The 7057-nt window shown below is 46.1% G+C and overlaps 1 protein-coding gene across 1 annotated transcript in view; it reads left to right on the top strand.

Moving 5' to 3' along the window:
• KL (klotho) overlaps positions 1–7057 on the top strand; it is a 72746-nt gene that overhangs the window by 11206 nt on the left and 54483 nt on the right. The gene's annotated exons all lie outside the window — the stretch shown is intronic.

The raw sequence follows: 7057 nt of genomic DNA, 5'->3' as shown, positions 1-7057 counted from the left end.
CACTTCCTGGCGGACCCGGAAGTGGACCGGAAGTGTTTCTGGTCCACTTCTGGATCTGCTGCCAAGCGTGCTGGGGAACCTCCTACCCCTCCCTCCTCCTGCACTCTTTTGGAATGCTCCATCTGCCCCACCATCTTAGCGTTCATGAGCTGCCTGGTACCTTGAGGTATGTAGAAAAAAATGTAAAGCAGTGCCTATGTCTGAATTCTCGAATCTTTCTGAATCTCTCCAAATCAATTTGGAGGGTTTCAATTTGATTTGGAGAGGTTGAAGGGTCTCCTGATTCAATTTGGATTTGGAAATTTGGCCACTGAATCAGGTCAAATCTCCGCTGAATCGAATCGGCGATCAAAGCTTCATACAGCCCTGCTGGACACCCTGACTGAAGAAGTTTTTCCTAAAGTTGAGCCCAAATTGATCTTCCAGGAGTTTGTGGCCATTACTCCTGGTTTCCCTTGGGTGCTGTGGTAAACAGTTGCTCACCAAGCCCTTGTACTCTCTTAGTGTAGTGGTAAGTTGCTACCAGGTCCCCTCTTGGCCTTCTTTTCCTCAGGCTGAAGAGTCCCAGGTCCCTCAGCCTTTCCTCATATGGCTTACCATGTAAGACTGATCATACGGTTGGCTCTTCTTTGGACTCTCTCAAGCTTGTCCACATCCTTGTTAAAGTGTGGTGCCTAGAGCTGGTTGCAGTACTCCAGCTGTGGTTTCACCTGTGCTGAGTAGAGCAGAAGAATCACCTCCTTGGTTTTGCTGGAGATGCATCGATTGATGCATGCCAGGGTATTATTTGCCCCACTGACTACAGCATTGGACTGCTGGCTCATTCATACTGTGGGCTATTGTTACCCCCAGATCCCTTTAGTTCATGGTATTAGTCAGTTCGGTGCCACCAAGCCTGTAGGTGTGTTGGGGGTTGCTTGTCCTGAGATGAAGCACTTCACATTTCTCAATGTTGAACCTCATCAGATGGCGCAAGACTCTGTACTCAGTAGCTGGGGAAACAGCTAGGAGAGAGAGCCAGGTGACAGTAGCCTGTCTCCTCTACCTGGGTTTTCAAACTTGGATTTAAGAACAATTCTTTTTGGCACCTACCTTCAAGTGTGGTTCTTGGCTCCAGATCCTGAATGAATGGAGGTGTTCCCCTTGAAGCTCTCATTCAGGTAGTTAACCTCCAGAGAAGGGCAGGAGTTCAGATGAACCTTATCCTTATCCTTTTCTATTGACTAGCTCTAGGCAATTTCCTGCTGAACATATGGGATGCCTGTAGACATGCAGGGATGCTGCTCCGATGCGCTGTAATTACAGTGCATCGGAGGAGACTCAATTAATTGAGATTACTGGAGCTTGCTAATTAGCCTGTTCCAATGTTTCACTACCCTTATGGTCAAAGTTCTTTCTGATCTCAAACGAACTTCCTCTGCTGTAGTTTGCAGCCATTGCTTCTAGTTCTGTCTGCAGAGAAAAAGCCGTAGTCCCAAACTTTTAAGGACTCAAGTTGTTTATTGGACTTGGCTATCAATGTGCTTATGCTAAGCAGGGTAGGGGACAATCTTTATTTCAGAATTCTGAGAACAGTGCCATGTGAAATGATAGATTCAGTAGCAAGTACATTTATTAATCTGTCAAGGGACCATCTGACTGGAGACTGGCAAAAAGATATTTAAAAAGGGGAGGCAGTGATCTGAGCAACTAAGTTCCTGTTAGTTTGATATCAACTGTATGCAAGACTGTTTTCCTTTTAAAATGTATAAGTTTGACATGCACATAAGTGTGATAAACTGCTAAATGAATTTAACAAGAACAGATTGTGCAAAGCTAACTCATCTTTGATAAACTACTATTAGGTGGATACATAATTGTGTTCAAAGAGCAGCCATCAATGGGAGGAGGCATTGAATGGAGATCCCCGGGGGACTGCCCTTGATTTAGCACTGTTTAGTGTCTTCATTACCAATTTGGAGGATGGGATTGATTGCATGCTAAGCAGGTTTACAGAGGACACCAAGGTGGGTGGCACTGTAGACTCCCCGGAGGGTAAGATTAGGATTCAGAATGACCTTAAGGGACTGGAGAAAGTGTTTAAAATTAACTTAATAATATTCAAGAAGGACAAATGGAGAGCACTGCACTTAGGAAAGAACAGTTGCATGCAGACTGCTTAGGTTGCAAGACTGCAGAAAAAGATATGGGAGCTACAGGGGAATGCGAACAACATGGGCCAAAAGTATACTTTTGTTGCAGAAAGACAGACAGTAGCATACTGGATTATATTAATAGAAGAGTCACTAGTAAGTCACCTTATTAAGAGGCACCCCCTGTAGGAAGAGACGGCAGTAAGCTGAGCAGTAGCTCTGGGATAAGTAGCTCAGGTATGGGACTGTCTTGAATCAGGCTTCTTTGTATTAATGGATTAGGGTGGCCGATTCATGCTTGAGCGGTGTGTGCATGCATACACATGCATACCCTTCCCCCTATTTTCACCTTTTCTTCCATCCTCGGGAGGTGACTGACCATAACAAAGTTCAGGTTTCAAGGTCACCAGCTGTGATACCCCCTGGTGACCACTTAACCTAATCTAGCTCTAGGGTGTCCTCCCCTTCTCATTCACCTGCTACATCTTGATGTACTTGTTTGATTTGAAAGAGGCTGCCTAAGGGTCCTAAAGCAAGCCCCAGTTCTTCTGGCCACCTGCAGGTCCCTCCTGGATCCCACTGGTCTCAGTCCTGCCCTTCTCAGGCTAAGTGAGCCTTTCCAACCCTTCCATGTCCCCAGGATACTTGTAGACTTAAGGGCTATTCATGGTTTCCAGCCTACCCTACAGCCATGTCCATGCCTTGAAGATGCTACGGTACAATTTCTCCTTTGTTGGGGCCTTGGCCTTCTCAAGCTCTGCCCCTTTTCTTTAGCTGTGCCTTCTAGCCCAGGCTTACTATGCTGGACCTGGCTTCTGGGCACCTGCTCGTATCTTGGTTACTTAAGCCCTGGGCCCCTGGTCCTGTCTCTATCCTGCTTTGGGCACTGACCTTATTTTGGTTCATACTGGACCCCCTGATCCTGTCTCCATCCCTGCTCTGCACCAAGCCTGCTTTGGCTCCATCTGGGCTCCCTGGCTATGTTTCTGTCCTGTTCTGGGAATTGAGTCTGCTTTGGCTCTGTCTGGGCCCCTAGCCCAGTCTTTGGCTCCCTGTGGGCCCCCTAACCATGTCTCAGCCCTTCTTTGGGCACTGGGCTTTGTAGCCCCATCTCTGCCCTGCTCTGAGCACTGCTGTGAGCACCTCTCACCCTTAATAGTCCCAAACACAAACTGCTGCTATGAACTGCTATCTCTCTGTCACTTCTGCCAGCTCTCTATGTTCTAATTTCTGCCATTTCTCTCTTTAAAGTAAAAAGAACCTGAGGCTCCCTGTTACACTGAACAATGGGGCTTGCTTTGAGGTGAGGCTCGTTTAGCTAATTGAGGGGTGAAGTTAGCAGGACCACTTAATCTGTATAAGTGTAAGCTGCTGTCTGCCCGGGAGGAGAAGATTAAAAGATTGGGGCGTGGGTCTTAGGGCTGTCAAACTATTACAATAATTTAATTGCAATTAGTTGCACAATTAAAAAAAATCAGTCACAATTAATCATGTTTTTAATCACATGGTTAAAAACTCAAAATTGTATGCAAAAACTCAAAATTTTGCAGATACTTTGTATGTGTGAGAGGGGGAGGTGGGTCTAGCTTGGTCTCCCTCTGAATTTGTCTGCCACGACTTGGATCAAAAAGAAGATAAGTTCAGTGTTGGTTTTGGAGCGAGAAAACACCACATACCACCCAGGTGATAAGCTCACACAGTGCAAGTTTTATTCCTTAGGAGGTTACAGGGTTGTACTTGCCTCGCTAATTACCTTATTAGCAAGGCGTAGCTGATAAGGCTGGGATCCGGAGCATCCCGGATACTTTAGGCTACTCTGTATCAACTGAGTCTTCTCTGCTAATTGATTCATTAGTGGGGCACGTTTTCTGTGCCTCCTCTGGTCCCAGACTGGAAACTGCCTCTGGTGCTCCCTCTCTATTTGAATGGTAGATCCGGCTCAGTTCATCACCATCCTGTTGGGGCAGATAGCAGTCCCAGAATCCTCCAGAGCTGCAGATTGGGCTCTCTCTCCCCCCTCCACCTTTCCTTCTCTCATAGCTGGTCCTCTGTCCTCCCATGCCTGAAGGCAAAGCATGTTCATTCGCTTCCATGTTTATACCAGGTGCAGCAGGCTGATTACTCTGACCCTCCTTTGGTGTGTCATTCCCTTCACCTGTGCAAGGTGTTTTCCCTAGTTGCTCACTCCTGAGGCTATCTCAGTAATGGGGCGCCTGTCTGAGCCCCTGTTACAGTATGGTTGAAGGTTTGTGTGTGGGTGGTGTGTTGTGTGTGTGTGGGGGTAATCTGTGAAGCTGTGGGGAGCTGTGGGTGTGCATGTGGTATTATACACATAGACTTTTTGCCTGTTGCTTTTAATCTTATGTATTTTCTTGAGTTTTGCATTGTCTTAAACTCCATTTTGTATTGCACTGTAACTTGCCATGTGTGTTTGACCTTTGTATGCTGTATGTGTGAGAGAGTAGGTGAGAGTGTGTCTGTGGAAAGGGAAAACATCAGCTGGCAACTGGCTGGAGAATGCAGACAGATAAAAGACCAAACAAGAATAATCTGCCCCAGAACAGCGAGAGAACCATGACAACTGACCTTCAAGAAAGAACACCATGATAACACAACAAAAGCCCAGAGGACTGGGTGAATTGCCAAGGCTATAAAAGATGGGGTGAGATATATTGATTTTGGGTCTTGTTCTGCATGTCATCCTGGAGCATTGGTTCATCTGACAAGATGGACCGGCAGGAGCCTGACTTCTACTTGTGATCAACTTGGCTGGCCACTAAATTGATCCAAGTACTGATAAGACTGGTAATGTATACCACTGCAGAACAGAAATTGGGGTATGAATGTGGGTGTGTGTTAAGTGCTTAATCAATAAATGCAGCATCTTGTCTAATCCTTGCTCGTGATTTGAGCAATTGGCAATTTGTGTAACATTTAAGTGGTGGAGAATGTGGAAGGGGGATATAGAGGAAGCTCCGTGTTTATTGTTCCTCTGGTGTGCACTCTTGGGATTGTAGCATTCCCTGAGCCTGCAGGAGAAGTTAGATTCTCACTGATTAGGAGTTTCAGAGATGTTTTTGTTAGGAGAAAGAAGGAATGAGTTATAAACAAATTTATGGATGTCTCTCGGCTGTAGATTTGCCAAGAAACTAGGGAGGGAGTTTAGGAACTCTGCTTCTACCACTAATCCTTGGCTATAGCTGTCTCTGAGGGTTAAAAGGGGAAATTTAGGTGTTGTGCAGTTGGTAACCACAGATTTTAAGATATATGGAGTGACTTAAGGCAAGTTGACTTTAATGTCTGGAAACAAAGGTGGTATCTGAATAGAAGGTTGTAGAAAGTATAGGAATTTTATTAATTAACATCTAGAGAAACAGGTTAAGCAGTTGAAAAATCCTTAGTGTCAGCTGTCTGTTGAAGCTTTGTAGACAGCTGTTATGCAAAAGACAAAAGCAAAGACTTGAGGGTCCCTGTCCCCATTTCCTGGGGATGGTCCCCAAGGCCACTATGGACAGAGGACATACCAGCAGCCCATTTTGTGTACCCCACTGGAGGGGGGGCTGTGGGCCTTGGAATCCCACCTAAGAGAGAGCCTCATATGTATAAATTGTATCTTAGCCAGATGTACCTTGACTCTGATGACAGCCCTAGGATTGGTAGATATAGAATTGTTTGTATTGTTGCTTTTTGTTATCACTCTGTATCAATAAATTCACCTGTTATCAACTGGCAGGTGTTGTGGTCAGACTGAGGGTTGTGCCCACCTGAAACAAAGGTGTAGTTGTTGGGTCCAAATTCAGCCCAACATTTGGCCACTCCATCAGGACACAAGGGCAGTAACCTGACCAATCAGAGAATTTATTGGTACAGAGTGACCCTTTCTAGGGGGTTAGCTAAGACTTGTAGAATTGTATGGTAATTGTGAGTAGGGTTGTAAGTTTTTTATGCAGGAGAGGTGGTTTGTTAGTGCTGATCAGGAGACTGTTTGCTTAGGTCAGGCAGAATAGTGGACATTGTTACATACTGTGGTCCGCTTGGGATTAAGAAAGAACCTCCTCTGGTGTTTGGAATAAGAAGCTAAAAAGCAGAGAAAGTAATCTCTCTGCTGGAAAAGCTGTGTTAATGAACAGGGACAGGGTCTTTTGATGCTAGGGTCCTTGGGAAGGGTTAATCTTTTGTGGATGGTTACAAGAGTAGTCTTGTGTGTTTTCTGTGGAGTCTGTAAGGTGTAGGTTACAAGTACAGATTATGTCAAGGCAGAGTGTTATCCAGGTGGTGCAGCTTCAGAAAGATCAGAGACAGATACTCCTGAATCCTGTGTGCACCAAAGAATAGAGGCAGCAGGTGGCACAGAAAGAGACAAGGTATGTTACTGGACATCTGCTCAGGCAGTGGCAGATAATTTGTGATTGGAAAGGTGAGGGAGAAACTTGGTTCTCCCTCTGACTCTCCAGGAACAGTGAAGAGCCTTGAGGAGATAGAAATTGTTATAGGAATGTAACATCTTGTTTTGGGAAACATCAGGGTACAGCTGTGGAAACTGTAAATTGTACGGTCTGGAGCCCAGGGAAGGGGGGACTGCAGGGGGGTCTGGAGCCTGGGGGCGGGGGGGACACCCACATTCCCTGGCAGAATGTGGTATACTGTGGGTCAGGAGTGAGGGACAAGGGTAGGACATGGGCATATCACTGCTGCTGTCACAATCACATTACCTCCCTACCCTGCAATAGGAGTCCTCCTTTTTTGAAACCAGAAATATGGTAACCCTACAGGAACACAGCCTGGTGATGTAGCCCAGAAGTAAGCCTGTGGAGGGAAAGGGGTGGGGGAGCAGATTAGGGCCCCCATGGTGAAAGAGGGAGTGGGGCAGGGGCTAGGGTGAATGGAACCCCAGGGCTGGGGTGGGTCATGTTATGGAGCCATGA

The sequence above is a fragment of the Crocodylus porosus genome, unplaced genomic scaffold, assembly GCF_001723895.1.
Source record: "Crocodylus porosus isolate Cpor-Errol unplaced genomic scaffold, CroPor_comp1, whole genome shotgun sequence".
Taxonomy (NCBI): domain Eukaryota; kingdom Metazoa; phylum Chordata; order Crocodylia; family Crocodylidae; genus Crocodylus; species Crocodylus porosus.
The sequence above is the reverse complement of the archived record's forward strand: the minus strand, read 5'-3'. Positions and strand labels throughout refer to the sequence as shown.